This window comes from Populus alba, chromosome 19, assembly GCF_005239225.2.
Source record: "Populus alba chromosome 19, ASM523922v2, whole genome shotgun sequence".
NCBI lineage: Eukaryota > Viridiplantae > Streptophyta > Magnoliopsida > Malpighiales > Salicaceae > Populus > Populus alba.
This window is the reverse complement of record NC_133302.1, coordinates 11,028,974-11,055,148: the sequence shown is the minus strand read 5'-3', so window position 1 is coordinate 11,055,148 and position 26,175 is coordinate 11,028,974. Positions and strand designations below refer to the sequence as shown.

The following is a 26,175-nucleotide window of genomic DNA, read 5'->3' as shown; positions in this document are numbered from 1 at the left end:
ACACATTAGCGATTATTTGTTTTTGTGTTACAACCTGTTTTTTTAAAGTGTTTTTGAAATTAATTTTGTCTAAAAAGCATCAGAATAATCTTTTTAGGTGGTTTTTGGATAATTATGATGTGTTAATATAAAAAATTTTAAAAGTTATTTTTGATATATTTTTTATTTTGATATATTTTTTTAAAATACTGTGCATCTTAATATCAAACAAATAATAGAATAAAAAAGATTGCAACTTAGTCTTGTGGTAGTTTTTTCATTATAGTAATTTTTTTTTCTCTTTAAATATATTTCATTGTAATAAAAATTCTCAACCTCTCCTCATAAAAAAATAAAAATAAAAAAGCATTTGAAAAGGATAGTTTAGGAACTCCCAATAGAAGAGGACTAAGTGCACATCTCTAACAACAACCAGAGTTGTACTTTGTCTCTCCACTCCATTGAAAAAAAGAAGCAAAAGATCAGCTACTGAATCAAAATCAAGAAATAGAAGAAAAGAAATGGCAGCGAAGCAAATGGAAGAGATACAGAGAAAACTGGGGATGCTGAATTATCCAAGAGCCAATGCTCCTGCTCAGTTTCTTCTTTTCGCTGGCATGAAACGTTATGCTCTTCTCGAATGGCTCTTCTTCAAGTACCCCATTTCCCCTTATTATCGTCATCATGTTCTTTGTCACTTTTTTTTTTTTTATCTTTTTCTGGGAAAATTGAACCAAATGTATTATGATTTCCTTTCCTCTTTTTTTTCCACCTTCTCTTTGTTGCCGGCTTGTTTGGTTACTGGGAAAATACGGGTCAAGGAGAAAATTAATTTGGGAGATTTGCCTTGTTACTTCTTTGATGATGTATGTCTACTTTACTTGGTGATTCTTGATTGTTTGGTTGCTGAGAACTGTCTATTTGACCCATAAATTTGGACATATATACAAGGGCGGAGCCAGGAATTTTTCTTATCCTGGGCTATGATATAAATACACATACATTATTTTTTAAGATCAACCATTCACTTAGATATATAAATTTGTCAAGTTAACAATAAAGTTTTAATTCAAATACATAACATAAATATATAAAAAATAAAATTTAAAGTATATAAAATTCAAAATAAAAATAAAAATAAAATTACACAATCAAAGCTGCACCCTTCGATGTTTTGTAGAATAGAATTCATCTATGATCGAATCCGAATCAATATCTTCAACAAGCTCTTGTTCAATGTAAATCATCATAGAATCTGCTAAGAACTCCTCTTCCATTTTATTGCGAAGCACAGTTTTAACATGTTTCATAGCTGAAAATGCCCGCTCTGTAGTGGCAGTGGAAACATGCAAAGTCAAAACAAGACGAATCAACCTGTCAATCAAATGATAATGCTGCGACTTATTTGTTTTAGCTAATCCTCGACATAATTCAGAAATGGTAGACATATTCTGAAAGCTCTCATGATGAATCACATCAATCTGATAATGCTTTAGCTGAGATCTCAAATAATACATCTCTTGTTCATTGAAATCTTCAGGATAAAATTTCTCAGCAAGCTTGTAAATAACATCAACTTTAAATGATTTAAAGTTGTCTTTAGGTTCTAAAGCAAAGCTAAGTACAAGAAGTTCCACTGTCCCATCACTGAATCTAGAATTTAATTCTTTCAACTGAAAATCTATTATTGAGTTAAATATATCATAATGATAATGCTGGTAAACTGTCACTGAACCTTGTTGTTGACATGAACGACTTGTAGCCTTTTTATACGAAGCATTCATATGTTGTATGTCAATCTCATATTTTGTGCAAACAAATTGCACATTTACAAGGAGAAGATCAAATCCGGCATCTCTCAAAGTTTGAAGCAATACTTTAGTAGTTGATACAAGATCCATTGCATTTAAGATGTCAAGAGATTTTTGCTGCAAAGCTCGACAAAGTAAATTAGTAATCCCCATTATTTTATGCATCAAATATAAGATGAATATAAATTCAAAAGATTTCATCACAATCAAACAACCACCAGCTTCTCCACGTATAGAATTAGAAGATCCTTCTTGAACCATACTTTCAAGCACAGTAATAGTTGCACCATACATATCTATTAAGCTGCAAATAGAATCAAAATGAGAGCTCCAGCGAGTAGTTCCACTTTGATGTAAATTACCAATTTGATTAGCCCCTCTACCAGTCTCACGTTCTCTAGTAGCTACCATATGTGCAATTTCTATAGCCTGAACATAATGTAACTCGGTATGACGTTTGGGAGAAGCACAAATAAGGTTGATAATGGTTGTCAATTTTGAGAAAAATAACCAAATAGAAATCTCATTTCCAGCTGCTGCAACTAATGCCAGTTGTAGTCGGTGAGCAAAGCAAAGTACATAATATGCATAAGGACAATCTCTGAGAAATAAAGCTTGTAGTCCATTCCATGCGCCACGCATATTGCTAGCACCATCATACCCTTGACCTCGGATATTGAAAATATGCAAGTTATATCGAGCGAGCACATCACAAATTTCTTTTTTAAGTGTTGAAGAAGTAGTATATGAAACATGCACAATACTAAAGAAACGCTCTCGTACAAAACCCTGAATGTCAACAAATCTCAAAACAATAGCCATTTGTTCTTTATTTGATGCATCTTTGGCTTCGTCAACCAAAATACAAAACTTTGCATCTCTAACTTCTTCACAAATCTTTTTCCTCACTTTGTTCGCAAGAATATGCAAAATCTCTTTTTGAATAGTCGGTGAGGTATACTTTGCATTTTTCGGAGCTTTTTCTAAGACAACATCATCAATGTCAACATTCAGTCTCCCCATAAGTTTTATCATCTCCAAAAAATTACCTCGATTATTAGAAGCTGAAGATTCATCATGACCTCTAAATGCACATGCTTGTAAGCTAAGCCATCGAACACTTTCAATTGTTGTCATAAGTCTCAACCGATTTTTCTGAACTTCTTCAACAGTTTGTGCAATCAACACTTTATCAATATGTCTACTTACTTTCATTAAATCTTCAGCAGATTTCACAACATTATTATGTGGTGAAGTTGGACTTCCCACATGCATCAAAAGTGCACATCTGACCCCATCATTAACCCTTTTCCAACTTCTAAAGCCTTCGGTGGTGAATGTGAGATGACGAGACACTTTGTTTTCAAAGATAAAGCATGGAAAACAAAATATTGCATCCTTTGATGGAGAGTACTCTAGCCAAGGAAATTGATCAAACCAAGTGTATTGAAATCGACGATACTGTCTCCCTGATTCAGTCCTTGGATACTCTGCTAACTTAGGCTGATATGGACCCATTTTGATATAAGCTCTTCTAATTTCATCTTGTTGATTAATAGGATGTTTTCACATTGGAATTCGTAACCCAGGATCTCGTTCAAGAGTATTAACATCAATTTCAACTCTTTGAGATTTGAAAGGGGGCTGTTCACTATGATTTAACACATCAACATTGGAAGGAGAATGTCCTTTACTGGTTGATGTTTGTTCGTTTGGTTTAAAGAATGAAAACATAGTTTTTCCTCTCTTGTTTCCTTGATTTTTCATTATAATTTATAACCTATTCAAGTAAAAGGGATTAGGGAAATCAGGTGCAAGATGAAAAGATACTAATACCATAATAAAATATTCATAAAATACAGAATATAAAAAGGATAAACTAGTGATGCAAACTACTGGGAGATCTGGAGAACTTAACTTTGAAATAACTAGTAAATTATTAGTACTAGACTACTAGTGTGTTAACATGCATCAATTTCTAGGGTACAGTCTACTGTTTACTCCATTAACAATCTACTGTAATGAATGTGAAACATTGAATTCAAAATGAAAAGTCATGGTTTGTAAATTCTTACCTGATGATTTTACACTCTTGCGGCTTTTTGTATAGATTCTTCTTCAAAATTCAAGCTAAAATTGTATATTGTTGAGAAGAAAAATAGCTAAAATCCCAAGTTATTTAGAAGATATGTAATCTAATTAATTATTTATATTTAGATAAATTTACTATAAAATATAATAATTAATTAGTATTGAAACTTGCAAAGAAAGGTGGGTGGCTTGCTAGGGAAACTAAAGTGGCGGCTAATGGCTATGTATTGCAAGGAAAAGTGGAATATTAGGTTTGCAATATAGAAAGAGTGTGCTGTATAAAACTTAAAAGGAAAAGTGGACTTTTAATTTTTTTTTTTGACCTGGGCTACAGCCCTCCTTAGCCTTCTACAAGGCTCCGCCTATGCATATATATATATATATATATATATATATATATATATATATATATATATATATATAGTGCTAGACATGTTAGTTTCTCTGTAAGGAAATAATGAATTTGCTGTCTGAAGGGCATTTAAAAATCTCTGGTACTCTGAATTGCAGGTTATTGGGTGATAAATCGCCATTCTCGCAGCTGAATCTACAACGGGATACTATGGATCGTGACGAAGAGACTGCTCGTATCCAATGTAAGCCTTTTCTTTCCGTTACTTTTTTATATATTTAACCTTCAGAAAGTCAACCTTTTCGTTTTTTATTGTACATCTAACAATTGCATAGTTGGAGTAAAAAACAATCGGATCATAGAATATGATGGACTTGATAAAGATTTTAGTGTCTTTTCTCATTGTTACTCGAGTCTTTTTTATGCGGGGTTGTTGTGAGGGTCATGTTTAGAATTCTCTGAGGATCATGTTTAGAATTCTCTTGCCATTGTAATGAGAATCATGGTTCATTAGTGGGGATTTCATATATACGCATAGATTTCCAGTGATGTTATTCCTTAAACCCATGGAGACTTGGAACCTTGGACTTTCAATGAACTAAATATTTCCTTGCTGGGCAAATGGATTTCGTGCTTTCTTTTAGAAACTGAGTCTCCTTGGTAAAAAGGTTATCAATAGCAGTTTGAGCTTCAATCTAATGGTTGGAATTCTTAAGTTAATCACGTATATGAAGTTGGTAGTGGTTATTTCATACTCCTCTGGGAGCTTGTTGAGAAACATCCATTGTCTATAGTCCTCCAAAATCTTTATCGGTCATCACAAGCCCATTTGTAGTTTTTTTTATCAGGTAATATTATTTCTTTGAAGTTTCATTTCTTTGAACTCCCACCTCTTCTTGTTTCAACATGATACCTGATTGTAGAGTGTGGATTTAGACAGATATTGTACAACTTATTTTCTTCTAGAAAATCTCAGTCAGAATCCTAACCCATTCCAATTTATCCTTAACTCGCTTATTTAGAAAGTGAATTGTATTGCTTTTTTTTTTTTTTTTTTTTTTGTCTACAATGAGTATTTTACAAAATTTCATTTCCTATTCTTCATAAAATGGATTCATGGAAAAGCTTGGTGTGAGAATTTTCTATCATTGCCAGTCTAAATTTTTGGACTTTGGCCTTCTGATATACCTATAGGTTTTCTATGTTGTATTTTTATAACTATTCTTTTATCCGGGTATTGCAACATCCCTGTTTTTGTCATTCTTTTATCCGGCTCTTTGTAATAATATCAAAAAGGCTCATTAACATTTGTGATTATATTACTGCTGCTGCAACTTGCAATTCAAAACTAACTGAGCATTTTTTTGCAGATCTGGCAGAGATTGCAATGTTTCTGGGCATCACTTCAACTTTAGACACAGAAGTCATCCAAGTAGGTTGCTTAATTTTGTGTATGAAAAAGCTATCTTTTGATCAATAATTGTACCTTTTTATTAAGTAAGTTTTCATACATTTCACTTCTTAGTTTGCTTCAAACATTAAGTGCAGTTGAAAACCCTTCTTAACTCTAACACAACCTTTCAGTAGGAACCCTGGTAACTTATGAATTTAATATCCTTTCACGCTTTACAAGTGATGCACATGCTTATGTCTAGTTTGTATAAACTACAATTTTAAGATGGACCAATAGATGAATGGCTGGGGAGGTAAAAGATTGTGCATTTTTCAAATGAATTGAAATGTCTAGATTTCAAAAAGTGAAGATTAAAAAGTTATTGTGAGCAAGTCAACTTGGAATCATATGTTAGATGTTCTAATCTCAAGTGAGTGCAATGTTAATGCCTCTGTGTTTCAGGGGCAAGGAAGCTATGAAGACAGAACTGAAAAGCTTCGCCTAATAGTAGATCATGTGGAGGTTAGCAGATATGCTAATAATCTAGAATGGAGGTTGACTTTGCTTAAAGTTTGCTGTTTGAATTAGTTTCATCAGCTCTTAATGTTACAACCTTTATTGCCTGCATTTCCTTACGTCCTTTGTTCTTATGAGATTTGTTTGTATTATTTTGCAGTGTAGATGAACAGGTGGCGAAAGACATACAACTCATAGATTCTATTGCAGAGAAACAAGCTCTAATTTTCTCAGAGGAGTGCAAGCTGTTCCCTGCTGATGTGCAGATTCAATCCATATATCCATTGTAAGATTATGTCATTCTCCTCTCTTGTTTTGCCTATTCACCCTTCTTGTTTAAGTATATTAAACCATGCCTGCCAACTGCTATCAAAGACAAACCCCTTTGGTGATTTTCAAGTCTGACCCTAGGTAGATTACCTAGAAAAGTGTTATAATCTTTTCCCTAGACAACCAAGTTTATTGATAACTTGTTTTATATGGAATGAATTCCATTGTAAGTCCTGAAGAAGACATATAAAAGCAATTTATAGAACACAACTATCAATGTTGATGCCAAACATATGACATGATCATCCCTTTTCATTTATACTGATAAATGATGATTATTCTTTTTCATGTCACAAGATGTAGTAACATTACCTTTCTTTTATTGAAGTACATTTGCAGACCAGATGTATCTGAGTTGGAGACAAAGCTTGCAGAACAGTAAAAAATACTTCTGAATCTTCAGCAGAAGGTTAATGATTTGGCATCTAAGGTTTATCCAAATCTCGATTCATTTTATTTATTTATTTATTTATTTTTCTTTTCCCTTCAAATGGGCCCTTTGCATTTCTCTCGTTCGATCAATTTACATTATCATGTCTACAATTCACACTGTGTGCACTTTCGGGAAGAGAGTTTCTGCAAAGTGTTAATTAGATTTGTTGCTTTAGACATGATGTTGCCATTTTTGGAGAAACTATTGTTATGATCTTTTAAAACAACTGTTCTTATTGTTTTTACATTTCCATGCCTTGAAAATATAATATTAATTCTTAAATTCCCACCTTTTAACAAATTGTTCATTTTTTGAATACCTATGCTCCTCTATTGGTGAGTCATTCCCAATTTCTTGTGTTGTGAATAAGTATTAATGCAACTCTTTTTTTTTTTCATCTCATTCATATCTGATTTCACCTCGTTTTTAACTCTGTGCAATGCATATATGTTTTATTTAGCATGCATACAATCCAGACGAGGAGTATGCTGAGGTGGAATCGGACTCCAGGCACATTTGGAATCTTTTCTGGAAATTGCAAGGTCATTCAATGCCATATACACTAAGGTCTGAATTTTCTCTGCTAGATCACAATTTATAAGTTTAATCATCCTGTCTACTTAATGTAAATGAAGAAGTTTCTAGGAATCTCTTTAGGAATTTCAAGATCATTCAATTTATTTTTTGTGTTTTCTCTGCTCCATCCTAACATATCTGAACAAAAAAACTTTCTACATTACTCTGGATCTCTTTCATGCATTAGGTATTATGAGTTGCTATACCCATTTGTTGAGTTTCTCTGTCTTGTTGATTATGACTCTTCATAGAAATGTTTTAAGAAAATCTCAATAGAAATTCTCTCAGATCTTTAGCACGTTGTACCTTTTTAACTGTTCTCAGCATAAAACATTATTCCTGGAAGCCTATGCAGCTATGCTCGAGCATCTTTGTCTTGAAGTCTATGATAGTGAGTGCAAGCATTCTCTTGCTATATTTTAACTGTAATCTGATTTTTCGTTTACCTTTTCAGGAAATACGCCCTTGGACGCACATGATGGAAGTGCCACAACTTCATGGGTTTGGACTCGCTGCCAACCGGTTGTTGGAGGCATACAAGATGCTTTGGAAGGTATCTCAACATCATTTCTTGTTTTTCATGTTTATCTTCTTGAAAGGTTACATGGCATAAAATTAATATTTCTTGAATCCTATCAACACTTTATCAGTCAAGTCACTACACAATGATACATCATCACAAAGAGTTATGACTAATAATATTTCATCTCCTGAGTTTATATATGACTAAGTAGTTGAGGGTAAATAAAGGCCCTCAATTTCCGTTTTAAATTTCTGAAGAGGTTGAAATGCCAAGAAAGATTCTCTCAATTGTGCTGGGGCATCATATTAGATTAGGAACATGAATCATTAGAAAAAGATTGGTTATCATACCATAAATCTTTGTATAGCAAATATGAGAATTATCACTAACATTATATGGTACTAAAAGGAGAAAAGTAAGAGAAAATGTGGGAGATGAACTTCCAAGGGCTCGCATGGGCAACATTGACCCAGCCTTGGCAAAGCAATGTTGCCTTGGAAACTTGCGTTCTTTCCATCAATTTATGCTAAAGAAAATGTGGTTTTAGACCAAGGGAGAACGTGATTTGTTTTCCACCAAAGCAGTTTTCTTGGACACTAAATTATGGAGACCTAACATGCCCTTTCTATAAGCCTAAACTAGAACTAGAAGTTTTGTTCTTCTACTGTTTTTTTTTCTTTTAAAAAAAAGGAATTTATATGGTTTAATATGAAGATTTGATTCGGTTTCTACTATAGATTTGAATTTATATGGCTAGCTTAGATGCTTGAGAACAATTTGAGTTTTACTGTTGTTCTTTCTTTTTTGTTTTTAATATTGTGCTCAATTGTTTTCGTGCTAGAAAATCATCTAGCACCCTACAAGTGGAGTTATTATATTCTTGATAATTATGCTCTCCTGCATTGTTATACTATAATGATGAGTACAAATTTAGGAAGAAGTAGGAAAGAAGAGGACAATAACTTTGGATAATTTCTGAGATATCCTTTATTGAATGCTCTCAAGCTTTATATACATGAATGAATAACAATAATGCTAGAAAGTAGGAAAGTAATTAGCGATTCTCGAAAGGAATCCTTATTATCTGCTAACAACCTAATTAAAACAAACTTGACTTATTCTATAACAACTTGGTGACAAATCATGATCCACGTCTATGTGTCTCAACGTTCCCTTGCTTCTGCCACAACTCACCTCTGTTGCTATAGGGATATTGGTAGGGTCTAATATTTACTGGTCTTGAATTTGGTTGCAATGGTATGTGATGGTCATTGGATCTTTTGGGAGGTAAACTGGTAGGCTGTTCAAACACATGAGAGAATTTGGAAAGAAGGTTATTCATCTCAAGAGGGTGGTTTATAGTGTTATTACTGGGATAGGAGAGAATGATTGAAGGAAAAAGCCAATCCCATGTAGCCCTTACAACTCTTTGCCTGTGAAAGTTGCGTTTGTGTGCCTTAGTCCATGAAGGGTGTGTGTTTCTCCTTGCTTTTTGTAGCTCATAATGAGCTTTTTGAAATCCCTTTTAATGGGGCCAAGGGTTTCAAGCCACTGTACACCTAACACTAATTAACAAGCGGTGACTAGAAAGATATAGTAATTGGCAGTGATGGTTTGCCCTTGAATGTTTAGTGTGAGACCTTGGCATTGTCCATTGCAGATAATCTTCTCATGGTTAGCAACCATGATCTGAAACTGTTTGCTGCGATTTACTGGCAATCCAAACTTAGAGACCACTGCTTGATCAATGAAGTTGTAAGTGCTGCCTCCATCGATGAGCATTGTTACTCTTGTTCCTCAAATTTCCCAACACACGTAAGGTTTGGGGGCATTCGGCACCAACAATGGCATGAAACGAGATTTCTGGTATGTCTTCATAATTCATCATTTCTTAAGAATCATTAGTGCCTTCCTCAAGGCTCATGTGGGAAGTGTCTTCGAGCATAAACAGTTGTGGGCGTTCGCAGCGATGGCCTGGAATGAATTTCTCATCACAATAGTAACATAACCCTTTTTCCATTTATTCCCTAGCTTCTTGATTGGTTATCCTCCGAAATGATGTTAGAGAAGGAGTTGCTTACTGTGATGGTGGTGGTCTTAGGTTTCCCGCTACTGAATTGGTGGGCACCCTGGACGTCAGCATAGTGTGTGATGATCGGGTTGGAAGGTTGGCCTTCTTATGTAATAGATTGTGCTCCTTAAGCAGTTGTGCAACCCCGATTGCATCTGCCGATGTATGAGGCTGTTTGATCTTGACATCGATACGAATATCACCTCGAAGACCGGCAACAAAACATCCAATGAGGAAACCTTCAGGTAGGTCGTCAACTTGATGAGAGAGTCTTTCAAAGGCTTCTTGGTAGGCTACCACAGTGGTGGTTTGTTTGAGACGCATGAGTGACTCTGATGGGTCCTTGTATTCTGTGGGTCCAAAGCATAGCAAAATTGCCTGGAGAAACTTGCTCCACATGAGGGGTCCTCGAAACTTGTTCAGCCATCTATGCCATTGAAGAGCAATTCCATCTAAGTGGAAAGAGGCTAACTGGACTTGTTGAGGAGGTATAATGTTCGGAAAATCAAAATATTGCTCTGCTTTATACACCCAACCTGTAGGATCATTACCATCAAAACGTGGAAAGGAGAGCTTGAGTTATGGATGCGGCTGACCAATGGTGTTAAGAGAATGGGAAGTGTGGAATTGTGATGATCCTTCTAGTGCGAATGAGTTGATTTCAGGAGAGTTAGGATTTGGAATTTGGATGGTGTGAAGGGCTTGGAGTTCAGTTAACACTGCTTGTAAAGTAGAGTTTACCTGATCAAAACTTGATTCATGCCTAGTTAAGGCTTCATTAACCTCGTTGCGGAATTCGACATTGCTTTTTCCACGAGTGTCTATGATAACCTGGCTCTAATACCACTGATGAGTATAAATTTAGGAAGAAGTAGAAGAAGCAGGAAAGAAGAGGACAATAACTTTGGATAATTTATGAGATATACTTTATTGAATGCCTTTAGGCTTTATATAGATGAGTGAATAACAATAATGCTGGAAAGTAGGAAAGTAATTAGCGATTCCCGAAAGGAATCCTTATTATCTGCTAACAACCTAATTAAAACAAACTTGACTTATTCTATAACAACTTGGCGACAAAGCATGATCCACGTCCATGTGTCTCAATGTGCCCATGCTTTTGCCACAACTCACCTCTGTTGCTATACTGACAACAACAACAACAACAACAACAACAACAACAACAAATGAACAAGGTTTCTAGGCTATATACTGAGTTTATGAAAAGATCAAAGAGATATATTATATATAATATAAACAGATTTCTGATGCGAATGAACAAGGCAAAACCAACAATGTCAGGATCCTTGATCAAACACAGAGCATACTTAATGTACATAAAATATAACAAAAATGTAAATAATAATAATAATAATATTATTATTATTAGTAGTAATAGTAGTAGTAGTAGTAGTAAAAATAATAAAAAGAAGAGGAGGAAGAAATTAATGAGAACTTTGAGATGAAAGATTAATGTAAGGATTAAACAATGATAAAAACAAATGTCAAGGTTAGAGGATCCACCAATGGTATTTCAAGCAAGTATGATATAAACTCTTATTACTCAATTTGAAAATCACACACTGAGGAGGTTCCAATTGGATGATTTGTCATTAATAGCTCATTATAAATTATTAACATGATCATATTAATTATTTTATTTACATAACAAACTTTTAAATATTTTCAGGAATTCATTATGTTAACTGATGTTAACAACAAATCAAGTTCCTTTCATAGCCCAGGTGTAGGTAATACCATACGGTTGGGCTATAAGAGTGCCAAGTATTTGTTGTATAAATTATTATACAACACAAATCTAGATGAACCATTTAACAAGCAGGGTATTAAGAATTAATAAGATAAAAAGATAAGACATGTTAATATTAAATATTAAGGTCCATGTTGAGTTTATACTATACTTATTCTTACACCATTAATGTAATATTTTCACCTTGATATAATAAAATTAGCTAAACATAATGAAGAAGAGAAACATAAATAAACAAAACAAGAACATAAATAAGATACAAGTTAACTAATGAAAGGAAAGGAAATGAAAAACATAAACAAGATATTAATGAAAGCAAAACTTAAGAATTACAAAAAAAATATAGAGAGAAATAAAGAGCATGAACTTGATCTGAACAACCAAGCCCCTAAATAAATGGCAAATGCCTCATTTTATAGGTCAAAATTCAGAATTATTGATTTGATGACTAATTGTTGAGTGGATGACCAACTCTTGACTTTGTGAAAATCCTTATCTTCTTGTCTGAATAAAACGAAAATGCTAGCATCAGAACTGGGTCCATTTGAAAACATGAAAGTTGTAGGAAATTGACTCAGCTTTTAAGGAAAAAAAAATGGAGGTCATTTGGACTTGTACAACTTCAGATATGGGCCAAACACTGAACAGTGTTCGAGCTGCAGGACAGATTCGGACTTCTCTGTTGTTGCTATAATTTGGACTTAAAAACGGCCTTATTAGATCTTGATAAAAACATGAAAGTTGTAGGCTTGTCTTATTGAATCTGTGTAAAAATTTGAGGTCATTTGGACATCTAGAACTCGAGATATGACCCAATTACTGAACAGTGTTCTAGTTTGGACTGCACCAACATCTATTTTCTAAGTTTATCCCTCTATTTATCTTCACAAATTTCAGTAGTTGAATTCATCAATCAATCCTTTGATTTATGTGATATGCTTGCATTTAAGATGAATATTTACCATATATTAAGGTATTTTATAAAACATGCTTTAGTTAAGGAGTTATTGATACTTTAAGTGTAAAATGATGATATAAAATGCCTTAATATATGGTAAATACTATAAAATGCCTTAATATATAAAATGTGTGATTAAGTCTAATACTATAAAATGCCTTAATATATGGTAAATATTCATCTTAAATGCAAGCATATCACATAAATCAAAGGATTGATTGATGAATTCAACTACTGAAATTTGTGAAGATAAAGAGAGAGCCAAACTTAGAAAAGAGATGTTGGTGCAGTCCAAACTAGAACATTATTCGGTAATTGGGTCATATCTCGAGTTCTAGATGTCCAAATGACTTCAAATTTTTACACAGATTCAGTAAGACATAGGCCTACAACTTTCATGTTTTCATCAAGATCTAAGAAGGCCTTTTCAAGTTCAAATTATAGCAACAATGGAGAAGTCTGAATCTGTCTTGCAGCCCGAACACTATTCAGTGTTTGGCCCATATCTGGAGTTGTAGAAGTCCGAATCACCTCCATTTTTTTTTCTGGAAAGCTGAGTCAATTTCCTACGACTTTCATGTTTTCAAATGAACCTAGTTTTGATGTTAATATTTTCGTTTTATTCAGGCAAGAAGATAAGGATTTTCACAAAGTCAAGAGTTGGCCATCCACTCAACAATTAGTCATCAAATCAATAATTTTGAATTTTGACCTATAAAATGAGGCATTTGCCATTTATTTAGGGGCTTGGTTGTTCAGATCAAATTCATGCTCTTTATTTCTCTCTATATTTTTTTTGTAATTTTTAAGTTTTGCTTTCATTAATATCTTGTTTATGTTTTTCATTTCCTTTCCTTTCATTAGTTAACTTGTATCTTATTTATGTTCTTGTTTTGTTTATTTATGTTTCTCTTCTTCATTATGTTTAGCTAATTTTATTATATCAAGGTGAAAATGTTACATTAATGGTGTAAGAATAAGTATAGTGTAAACTCAACATGGACCTTAATGTTTAATATTAACATGTCATATCTTTTTATCTTACTAATTCTTAATACCCTGCTTGTTAAATGGTTCATCTAGATTTGTGTTGTATAATAATTTATACAACAAATACTTGGCACTCTCATAGCCCAACCGTATGGTATTACCTACACCTGAGCTATGAAAGGAACTTGATTTGTTGTTAACATCAGTTAACATCATGAATTCCGGATAATATTTAAAAGTTTGTTGTTATGTAAATAAAATAATTAATATGATCATGTTAATAATTTATAATGAGCTATTAATGACAAATCATCCGATTGGAACCTCCTCCGTGTGTGGTTTTCAAATTGAGTAATAAGAGTTTATACTATACTTGTTTGAAATACCATTGGTGGATCATCTAACCTTGACATTTGTTTTTATCATTGTTTAATTCTTACATTAATCTTCCATCTTAAAGTTCTCATTAATTTCTTTCTCCTCTTCTTTTTACTACTACTACTACTACTAGTATTATTATTATTATTATTATTATTATTATTTACATTCTTGTTATATTTTTATGTACGTTAAGTATGCTCTGTGTTTGATCAAGGATCCTGACATTGTTGGTCTTGCCTTGTTCATTCGCATCAGAAATCTTTTTATATTATATAATATATCTCTTTGATCTTTTCATAAACTTAGTATATAGGCTGGAAACCTGTGACCCGATCTTTTAAATCATTCTCAGGTATAACAACGCCACGTACTGAGTATTACTACTACTACTATTAATATTAATATTATTGTTATTATTATTGATGTTATTGTTGTTGTTGTTGTTGTCGTCTTGTTATTTATAATTTATACAATTAACCTCTCTGTGGTTCGATCCCGGCCTTGCCGGGTTATTTATTACTTCGACACTCCTGTACTTGGGAGAAGACATCAATCTTTTGGTCGTGTCACCAAGGCTGCCTACTCCATACACTAAATGAATCTTTCACTCAGCTAGTACCTGACCAAGATGATTTGCTGATTCTAAAAACTCTTTCTTTCTTAGTACTGGATTCACCGAAAACACAAATATTGTTTGTGATGATTTGAGGAACCTGCCATTTCTACACACTTCTGTATTTGATGAATGTATGGGTTGAGTAGAAATGAAGGGAAGGAAGAGAAGAATTCATAGATGAGAAATTGAAAATACAATCATACCACCTATATGTAAGCTAGCCGTACTCTCACACACACACTCTCTCTCTCTATTTATTTATTTTTAAAAAGCATGTGTATGTACAGGTAGTTGTGATTGTGGCTCACATCTTTCCTTGATTTTACATCCAAAAACGGCTTAAACGCCCTTTATAGGTCATTCCAATAAAAGTTCTTCACTTCGTTCAAGAACTTTCTTTTGTCTTGGGTACTCCAATAAGTTGGCAATTGTCTTGAAACAAGAAAATTAACAATATTAGCAAATCAAGGCATTGTAGAGACATAAAATAAAGATTCATCAGGAAAGTAGTCATCGATTGGTGTGGTGTCAAATCTCGAATCGATTGTCAATCTTGACAAATGATCCGCAACAACATTTTCGGTGCCTTTCTTGTCTTTGATTGTGATATCAAATTCTTGAAGTAATAAAATTCACCACATCAATCTAGCCTTAGAATCTTTCTTAGAGAGAAGATATTTCAATGCTACATGATCATTAAAAACAACAGGTGAGCCAACAAGATAAGATCTGAACTTGTCACATGCAAATACTACTACAAGTATTTCTTTTTTAGTGGTAGTGTAATTCATTTGAGCACTATTTAAAGTTTTACTTGCATAGTAAATCACATAAGGTTTCTTATCTTTTCTTTGGCCCAAGACAACACCCACGGCATAATCACTAGCGTCACATATTATTTCAAAAGGTAGTGACCAATCAGGAGGTTGAATGACAAGAGCAGAAGTAAGCAAGCTTTTAAGTTTTACCGGAAGTGGTTTGAAATTGATCATGAACTAATTTTTCAATAAAGTCCACTTCTTGTAAATCATTATCATCTCCAGGTTGCTTGTAAATGTTGAAAATATTCATCTCCAATGTCATGTTTTCAAATGATAGCTTCATCAGTACATTCCTACAATTAATCAATGCATTAGAAGTTGCAAGAAATGGACATCCTAAAATAACAGGAATTGAATTACATGCTTCAACAGGTTGGGTATCCAAGACAATGAAATCTATAGGGTAAATGAATTTATCAACTTGTACTAACACATCCTCAACTATTCCTCTAGGCACTTTTACAGATCTATCAGTAAGTAAAAGAGTTACAGAAGTTGGTTTTAACTCACTTAGATTGAGACTTTGAAAAATCAAATATGGAAGTAAATTCACACTAGCTCCAAGATCAAGTAAAGCTCTTTTAATTTTATGTTCTCCAATAAAGCAAGAAATTATAGAATAACCAGGGTCTTTATATTTCAAAGCATTATTGTTCTGAAGAATAACACTTACTTGTTCGGCTAAAAATGCTTTTTTTTTTCACATTCAGTTCTCTTCACAGTGCATAGATCTTTCAAAAATTTAGCATAGGAAGGTACCTGTTTAATAGCATCCAATAAAGGTATATTGATCCTTACCTGTTTGAAAGTTTCAAGGATTTCAGAATTGTGATTGACTTTCCTTTGTTTGGTCATGACATGAGGAAATGGAAGTGCTGGCGGAGAATCAGTCTTTTCTTTACAATGTTCAGATTCAACCCCTTCTTTACCCTCAGAGATTGACTCATCATCTTTCTCTTAAGGTTCAAGAGTGGGTTTTTCAATAACCTTACCACTACGAAGAGTGATGACTGATTTGACTTGATCTATATGTTGGCTTCCGGAACTACTTGCATTTGCATTGTATTGTCCTTTTGGATTTTGTTGTGGTTGAGATGGAAACTTACCTTTCTCTTGAAAACTGAGAATAAATGTGAATTTTGCAAGAGCATCTTTAAAATTTGTCATGCTTTGACCAAGTTGAGTGTTGATTGTTTCTTGCTTTTCAATGAATGCATGCAATGTTTCCTCAAGTTTTCTTCTAGGAGGTGGAGCATAAGGAGGTGCATATTCATGAGAATTTTAGAAATTATGGTGTGCTTGTATGTTTGCGAGTATGGGTTATGATTGGGCCTTTGGAAACTGTTTAAAGCATGGGCTTGTTCATGGAGGCATTCCTTGAAAGAAGACAAAGTTGGACAGTCATTGGTTGCATATTCATTTGTTTCATAGATTTGACACACAATGTCTTGAACAGATTTTAATTGACTACTCTTTTTCAATTCTAGTGCCTCGATTTTTTTTATTACTTCGACACTCCTGCATTTGGGAAAATACATCAATCTTTTGGTCGTGTCAAGTTTTTGGCATCGTTGCCGGGGAGGTAAATTCTTATACAAATTATAGTATTTATTTTGTTTTCTCTTTTCACTTTTCTTATATCTAACTTTGTTTCTTTTGTTTTGTTTCTTTTTCTTTTGTTTTCTTCTTTCTTTTATTCTCTTTCTACACGTGCATGAGTGTTTGGTCACGTACATTAAGTGCTAGACTTTGTAGGGTATTTTCATCATTTTCAGAAAATATGGTCGAAGAAGATAACCAGTCACTTCATAATGAGAATAATGAGAATAACCGTGTTAGGACACTTAGAGATCACATGAATCCCACAAGAATTGATGTGCAATGGAGCTTTTGAAGATAAAGACCCTAATGAAGCAATGAAGTACCTAGACTTGCTAGCTGAAATGCGCAAAATTGGGATGCTGCAGGCACTTATGAGGCACCAACTAAAACCCAACCTCATACATCTAGTGGAGGTATGTATAACCTTAGGGAAGATCATGACCTCCAAGCCAAGTTTGCATCTTTAGCTAGAAAAGTCAGGCACTAGAATTGAAAAAGAGTGGTCAATTAAAATCTGTTCAAGACATTGTATGTCAAATCTGTGAAACAAATGAACATGCAACCAATGACTGTCCAACTTTGCCTTCTTTCAAGGAATGCCTCCATGAACAAGCCTATGCTTTGAACAGTTTCCAAAGGCCCAATCATAACCCATACTCGCAAACATACAATCCTGGTTGGAAAAATCACCCAAATTTCAGTTGGAAACATAGTCCACCTCCTAGAAGAAATCTTGAGGAAACATTGCATGCATTCATTGAAAAGCAAGAGACAATCAACACTCAACTTGCTCAAGGCATGATAAATTTTAGAGATACTCTTGCAAGGTTAACATCTGCTCTCAGTTTTCAAGAGAAAGGTAAGTTTCCATCTCAACCACAACAAAATCCAAAGGGGTAATACAATGCAAATGCTAGTAGTTCCGGATGCCAACACATGGATTAAGTCAAATCAGTCATCACTCTTCATAGTGGTATGGTTATTGAAAAACCCACTCTTGAACCTTCTGAGAAAGATGATGAGTCAATCTCTGTGGGTAAGGAAGGGGTTGAATCTGAACATTGTAAAGAAAAGACTGATTCTCTGCCAGCACTTTCATTTTCTCATGTCATGACCAAACAAAGAAAAGTCAATCACAATTCTGAAATCTTTGAAACTTTCAAATAGGTAAGGATCAATATACCTTTGTTGGATGTTATTAAACAAGTACCTTTCTATGCTAAATTTTTGAAAGATCTATGCACTGTGAAGAGAAAACCGAATGTGAAAAAGAAAGCCTTTTTAGCCGAACAAGTAAGTGTCATTCTTCAAAATAATAATGCTTTGAAATATAAAGACTCTAGTTGTCCTATAATTTCTTGCTTTATCGGAGAACATAAAATTGAAAGAGCCTTACTTGATCTTGGAGCTAGTGTGAATTTACTTCCATATTCAGTTTTTCAAAGTCTCAATCTAGGTGAGTTAAAACCAACTTCTGTAACTCTTTTACTTGCTGATAGATCTGTAAATGTACCTAGAGGAATAATTGAAGATGTGTTAATATAAGTCGATAAATTCATTTATCATGTGGATTTTATTGTCTTAGACACACAACCTGTTGAAGCATGTAATTCATTTCCTGTTATTTTAGGACGTTCATTTCTTGCAACTTCTAATGCATTGATTAATTGTAGGAATGGACTCATAAAGTTGTCTTTTGGAAACATGACATTGGAGATGAATATTTTCAATATTTGCAAGCAGCCTGGAGATGATAATGATTTACAAGAAGTAGATCATATTGAAGAATTAGTTCATGATCAACTTGAATTTACTTTGAGTAAAATTGAGTTGGATGAATCTGAAGATTTGCAAATGATTTATTCTCAGGAAGAAATCACAGATGAAAAAAACACCAAAAATGTTGGTGTTGATCTTTTGTCAAGAGTGACAACATATTTGGTATCTGACATCCCACCAATCGATGATTACACTCCTGACGAATCCTCACTTTCTCTTAGTTCAATGCCTTTGTTTGCTAAAAATATCAACTTTCTTGCTTCAAGAGATTTGCCAGCTCACTGGAGTACTGAAGACAAAGAAAAGTTTTTGAACAAAGTGAAGAACTTTTATTGGGATGACCCTAACTTATTCAAATATTTTCCTGATCAAAAATTTCAAAGATGCATTCCTGACAATGAGTCTCTCTCACCCCGGTCAAATGACGGATAACGGTACTCCGTGACTCTTAAGTCGGTTCTTTCAGTTTCCTATGATAACTGATATCTGTGTATATATTTGTGCAATTCTTTGCTCTTTCTCATTTCTTTGAATCTCTCCCCCAATTCTCATTTGAAAATGGACACCACTTTTAAAAAATTGAAAAAGTATTTTCCCTCTCTGCCTCAGAATGCGATTACAAAAATTTATCATGCTAGGTGTGAAAGATTGAGGTTGTTAATGAATCATGGAATTCCTGAACAATGAGTCCTCCAATTTTTTCATTTCACATATGCCTGGAACAGGTAAAACACTTTTGCAAAGAAACGTCATGCAAAACGACTGAAAGTCTATCATAGATGTGCTAGATGGACTTGTGATGCGACATGTCATTCTTTAGGAATTGTATCTGTAAACTGTGAAGATAAAATACAATTTATTAAGGATGGCCTGAGTAAGGAGTCTTTAGATAATCTTCTATTGACTCTTGAGACGCACCTTAGTGGAGATGTGCATCATGTAATTTATGATTTATGGCCACAATTCCATAAAGAACATGCTCGACTTAGTCTTGGGAATTTGACTAAAAAAGACCCTGTTTGCCAGTTTTTAAGAAAACTGGATGGGAAGCCTATCCCTAACCCATAGAGGGCGTTTAAGCCGTTTTTGGATGTAAAACCAAGGAAAGTGTGAGCCACAATCACAACTACCTGTATATACACATGCTTTTTCAAAATAAATAAAGAAAGAAAGAGAAAGAGAGTAAGACTACGGCTGGCCTACATATAGGTGGTATGATTGCATTTTCAATTTCTCATCTCTAAATTCTTCTCTTCCTTCCCTTCATTTCTTCTCAACCCATACATTCATCAAATACAGAAGTGTGTAGAAATGACAGGTTCCTCAAGTAATCACATAAACAATATTTGTGTTTTCAGTGGATCCAGTCCTAGGAAAGAAAAAGAATTTTTAGAATCAGCAAATCATCTTGGTCAGGTACTAGCTGAGCGAAAGATTCATTTAGTGTATGGAGGAGGCAGCCTTGGGTTAATGGGGGGGAGTGTCGAAAGCTGCATTTTTAGGAGGTAGTCAAGTTTTGGGGGTTGTCCCCAAAGCTTTAGCACAAAGGAAAATCATTGGAAAAACAATTGGAGAGGAATTACAAGTCCCCACAATGTCTGATCGACTAAATGCAATGTTTAACCATGCTGATGCCTTCATTGCCTTCCCAGGTGGTCTGGGCATATTGGAAGAGATCTTTCATATTTCCTCTTGGGCCCAACTGCATATTCACCATAAACCTATATGTTTGTTAAATGTTAATGGTTTTTATGATAAGTTGTTGTCTTTTCTTGATCATGCTGTGGAACAGGAATTTCTAAAATCTTCAGCACGACAAATCATAATCTTTGCTGCTACTACTGAACAATTGATTGACCAACTACAATCTTTCATCCCTGTAATTAATCCCTCCATGAGTCGCATAAATTGGTCAACTAAGAAAAGCCGTAAAAAGCTTAGATTGGATTTGAGTATTTGTTTGTAAGAACTTTGTGTCTTTTGGTTTTATTATTGTGTTTTATTGTTTCTTATATTTGTTTAAATGTGTTTCAGGTTTGTCACTGTTCGCTATTTCAGGTGATGTCTTCTATACTCTATCTTTCTACTTTAAGACATTGAGGACAATGTCTTATTTTGGTTGGGGGGAAAGGGTAGTTGATATTTTTTTTGAAAAAACTGTGTTTTCTATTTCATAAACTATTTGCAAAACTGTTGTTACTAGGATGACAGAGTAAAATGAGTTCTTTTGTTAAAGTGACTTCTGAGACGCATCTTAGTAAACATTCTTAACAAGGTCTATCAGAATACTTCTTGAAATATTCAGGTTTACAAACCTTGTATTAGTAACACTTGATTCTGCTCATATGCTCATTTAACAAGTATTGTTAAATCTTCATTTTCACACACACACTTTAACATATGATTGTGGGTTGCAAATTAGATTATTACATTATTTATGTTCTTTTGTTAAAGGTAAGAACTAAGGGAAAGAGAAAGTACATAATTTGCAAAAAAAAAAATATAATGATAATAAAAAGGTAGATAAGTTTGATTTCGTAGCCTCCCTAACCTAAGCAATTAAACCCGAAGGGGTTTTTTAACACTTAATACCCTAAAGTCAACTGACTTGGGAGCTATTGGCCCAATGCTTGTTACATGGGTTGAGGAGAAAAGCTTAAGGGAATCAAACATTGCACTATTTACGTATCAGTATCTGCAACCCGAGTTGTTAAGCTCATAGGGGTGTCTCAACACCTAATGCTCTAAGACCAACTGGTCTGGAAGTCATTAGCCTAAAAACTCGTTACATGGGTTAAAGATACATTGTGTTTCAAGTTGTATGTGTATATAAAAAATAAATAAAAAAATAAAAAGAAAAAATAATAATAATCCCAACCTAAGAAAGTTAACCTTAAACATTAGAACAAAAATTTGTTTTTCTTCCAAGTAAAGCCCCATAACTATATGTTGATATTTTGAGCATAAAAGAAATGTTTAGTAATATCTTGTTTGAGAGGTATTGAGCAGATATATGAATTTAATGAGAGTTTGTTTATCTGGATAAATTAAAGTAAGTGGAATGATGAATGCCTTGCTTTATGGAATTTGCAAATTGTTTTTCTATTTTAACGCTTTGATTACTAGGGACTAGTAATAAGCTGGTTGGGGGGTGTGATTAGTACTTAAAAGTGCATATTTATCAAGGTTTTATATCATCATTTTGCACTTAAAGTATCGATAACTCCTTAACTAAAACATGTTTTATAATAACAAGTCTAATACAATAAAATGCCTTAACATATGGTAAATATTCATCTTAAATGCAGGCCTATCACATAAATCAAAGGAATGATTGACGAGTTCAAGTATGGAAATTGAAAGGACAAAGACAGGGTCAAACTTAGAAAAGAGATGTTGGTGCAGTCCAAACTGGAACACTGTTCGGTAATTGGGTCATATCTTGAGTTTTAGATGTCCAAATGACCTTAAATTTTTACACAGATTCAATAAGACATAGGCCTACAACTTTCATGTTTTCATCAAGATCTAAGAAGGCCTTTTCAAGTTCAAATTATAGCAACAATGAAGAAGTCCGAATCTGTCCTGCAGCCCGAACACTGTTCAGTGTTTGGCCCATATCTGGAGTTGTAGAAGTCCAAATGACCTCCATTTTTTTTTTCTGGAAAGTTGAGTCAATTTTCTACAACTTTCATGTTTTCAAATGGATCCAGTTTTGACGCTAGCATTTTCTTTTTATTTAGACAAGAAGATAAAGATTTTCACAAAGTCAAGAGTTGGCCATCCACTCAACAATTAGTCATCAAATCAATAATTCTGAATTTTGGCCAAAAAAAGGAGGTATTTGCCATGTATTTAGGGGCTTGGTTATTCAGATCAAATTCATGCTCTTTATTTCTCTTTATATTTTTTTTTGTAATTCTTAAGTTTTGCTTTCATTAATATCTTTTTTATGCTTTTCCTTTCCTTTCCTTTCGTTAGTTAACTTATATCTTATTTATATTCTTGTTTTGTTTATTTATGTTTTTTTTTTTTATTATGTTTAGCCAAGTTTATTATCTCAAGGTAAAAAGGTTACACTAATGGTGTAAAAACATGTATAGTGTAAACTCAACATGGACCTTAATGTTTAATATTAACATGTCTTATCTTTTTATCTTACTAATTCTTAATACCTTGCTTGTTAAATGGTTAATCTAGATTTGTGTTGTATAACACTTGGTACACCAAATGCTTGGCACTCTCATAGCCCAACCGTATGGTATTACCTACACCTGGGCTACGAAAGGAACTTGATTTGTTGTTAACATCAGTTAACATCATGAATTCCTGACAATATTTAAAAGTTTGGTGTTATGTACCCCAGTCTTGCCGAGTTATTTATTACTTTGACACTCCTGCATTTGAGAGAAAACATCAATTTTTGGTCGTGTTAGTTGGGCTATGAGAGTGCCAAGCATTTGTTGTACCAAGTCTAATACACCACAAATCTAGATTAACCATTTAACAAGCAAGGTATTAAGAATTAGTAAGATGAAAAGATAAGACATGTTAATATTAAACATTAAGGTCCATGTTGAGTATACTTATTCTTACACTATTAGTGTAACCTTTTTACCTTGACATAATAAACTTAGCTAAACATAATGAAGAAGAGAAACATAAATAAACAAAACAAGAATATAAATAAGATACAAGTTAACTAAGGAAAGGAAAGGAAATGAAAAGCATAAACAAGATATTAATGGAAACAAAACTTAAGAATTACAAAAAAAATATAAAGAGAGAAATAAAGAGCATGAACTTGATCTGAACAACCAAGCCCCCAAATACATGGAAAATGCCTACTTTTATAGGCCAAAATTTGGAATTATTGATTTGATGACTAATTGTTGAGTGGGTGGCCAACTCTTGACTTTGTGAAAATCCTTATCTTCTTGTCTGAATAAAACGAAAATGGTACCATCAGAACTGGGTCCATTTGAAACATGAAAGTTGTAGGAAATTGACTCAGCTTTCCAGAAAAAAAATAGAGGTCATTTGGACTTTTTAAACTTAAGATATGCCAAACACTGAACAATGTTCGGGCTGTAGGACAGATTCGGACTTCTCCGTTGTTGCTATAATTTGGACTTAAAAACGGCCTTATTAGATCTTGATGAAAACATGAAAGTTGTAGGCCTATGTATTACTGAATCTGTGTAAAAATTTGAGGTCATTTGGACATCTAGAACTCGAGATATGACCCAATTACCGAACAGTGTTCTAGTTTGGACTGCACCAACATCTCTTTTCTAAGTTTGACCCTCTCTTTGTCCTTTCAATTTCCATACTTGAACTTATCAATCAATCCTTTGATTTATGTGATAGGCCTGCATTTATGATGAACATTTACCATATATTAAGGCATTTTATAGTATTAGACTTGTTATTATAAAATATGCTTTAGTTAAGGAGTTATTGATACTTTAAGTGCAAAATGATGATATATAACCTTGATAAATATGCACTTTTAAGTACTAATCATATACTCACATCCATATCGCTACTGTGCACATATCATATAATCTGATTGGTGATAATGATTTTTGGAGATGTTGCATTTGATCTCAAAGCCATTTACAGTTAATTACTCATCTTGAATTTATATCAAGAAAACAAGCAAAATTGCCATTTTTTTCTTTCTGAATTAACATTTTTCTACTTTTGTGGCAGTTCATAGGGAATTTAAGAAATCTTAGAGACTCACATTCAACTCTTGCTGTTGGGTCATCTGAAACAAAATTTGCTCCTGTTCCAAGAATAATTTCAGAGTGTGAGTTTGCATTGACATTCTTAAATCTTGATCTTGGCATTCTCTCAGCTTTTATTATACGTGAGCAAGGTGACAATGTCAGTTTATGATGAATGCATGATTAGATTACTAAATATTTCTGAGAATCAGAAATGTGGAACTACCAGCTTTTTAAAGGGTGATTGAATTGAAGGTCATAGTACCTTCATTGTCACAACCAGAAATGTGGAACTACATTTCTTCAATAAGGTATAAAAATACCTTCATAGAACTTTTCTCGTTGAATGAAATAAGTTGTTGAAATGTGGCTAATCAATAGTTTTCACTCTATTTTTAGCAAGTATCTCTCTCCTCTCACAAACAAAAATGAATAAAAATAATTTTTTAAACCAAAATCAGAATTATATATATATATATATATATATATATATATATATAAAATTAAGATTGTGGTCTCCTCTCTTTTAATTTTTTTTTCTTTCTACTACAATTTAAAACCCTCTCTCTCTCTCTCTCTCTCTCTCTCTCTCACACACACACACACACACACATTAACTTTTTTTTTCTTTCTACTACAATTTAAAAACCTTCTCTCTCTCTCTCTCACACACACATACACACACACGCACGCACTAAGTTTATTTCTTATATTTCATAGTTATAATTAGCATGTATGCTTGTGTTAAGTAGCTGGAGGATATAAAATTTTTAAACATAAAAACAAACTTCTAGGTCTTTGAAAATTCTTTAGCATTGTCACTAAAACTGAAAACACAATCAATTTATTTTTTTGTTATAAAAATAAAATTTCCTATCAATGTATCTCTTGTTTATTTTATTCAAAGCAATGTTTTTAATTGGAAGTATTGTTTTTATTAAAAAAAATATTCATGATAGTTGAAGCAAGTTAAGAAAATAAAAATAAAATAGGATGTTTATATTTTGTGTGATTTTCGCTTCAAATATCTTTAAACATTTTAATAAAAACCCCAATTGTTTTTTTAGTGTTTTAAGTCATGATAATGGTGCTGCCGCGCTATGCTTTAGGGACCAGATAGTAATAGATGGTGACAATGTAAAATAATGAATTAAAAAAACATGGTTCAACACAAATTATGGTTAAGAGCCTAATTCTCCTTTTTTTTTATTCTTTTTTCCTTAAACGAAAAAGAAATCTTTTGAGTTGTTTAGGAAGCTGCTGCCACTAAGAAAAGGGGGTAAAGAAATAGCTGGAATGAGGCTTAAGGTTGTAGTAAAAGCTGTTTAAGTAGAATTGTTTGATATTGTGGTAATGGTAATGGTTTTAATTTTTTTTATTTATAAATACATCAAAATAAAAAAAAATTATTTTTTAAAAATTATTTTTGACATTAGCACATCAAAACGAT

General features: G+C 33.3%; 1 pseudogene; it reads left to right on the top strand.

Moving 5' to 3' along the window:
• Positions 1-394: 394 nt before the first annotated feature.
• Positions 395-25,099, top strand: LOC118027813 (AUGMIN subunit 7-like; annotated as a pseudogene).
• The last annotated feature ends 1,076 nt before the right edge of the window (positions 25,100-26,175 follow it).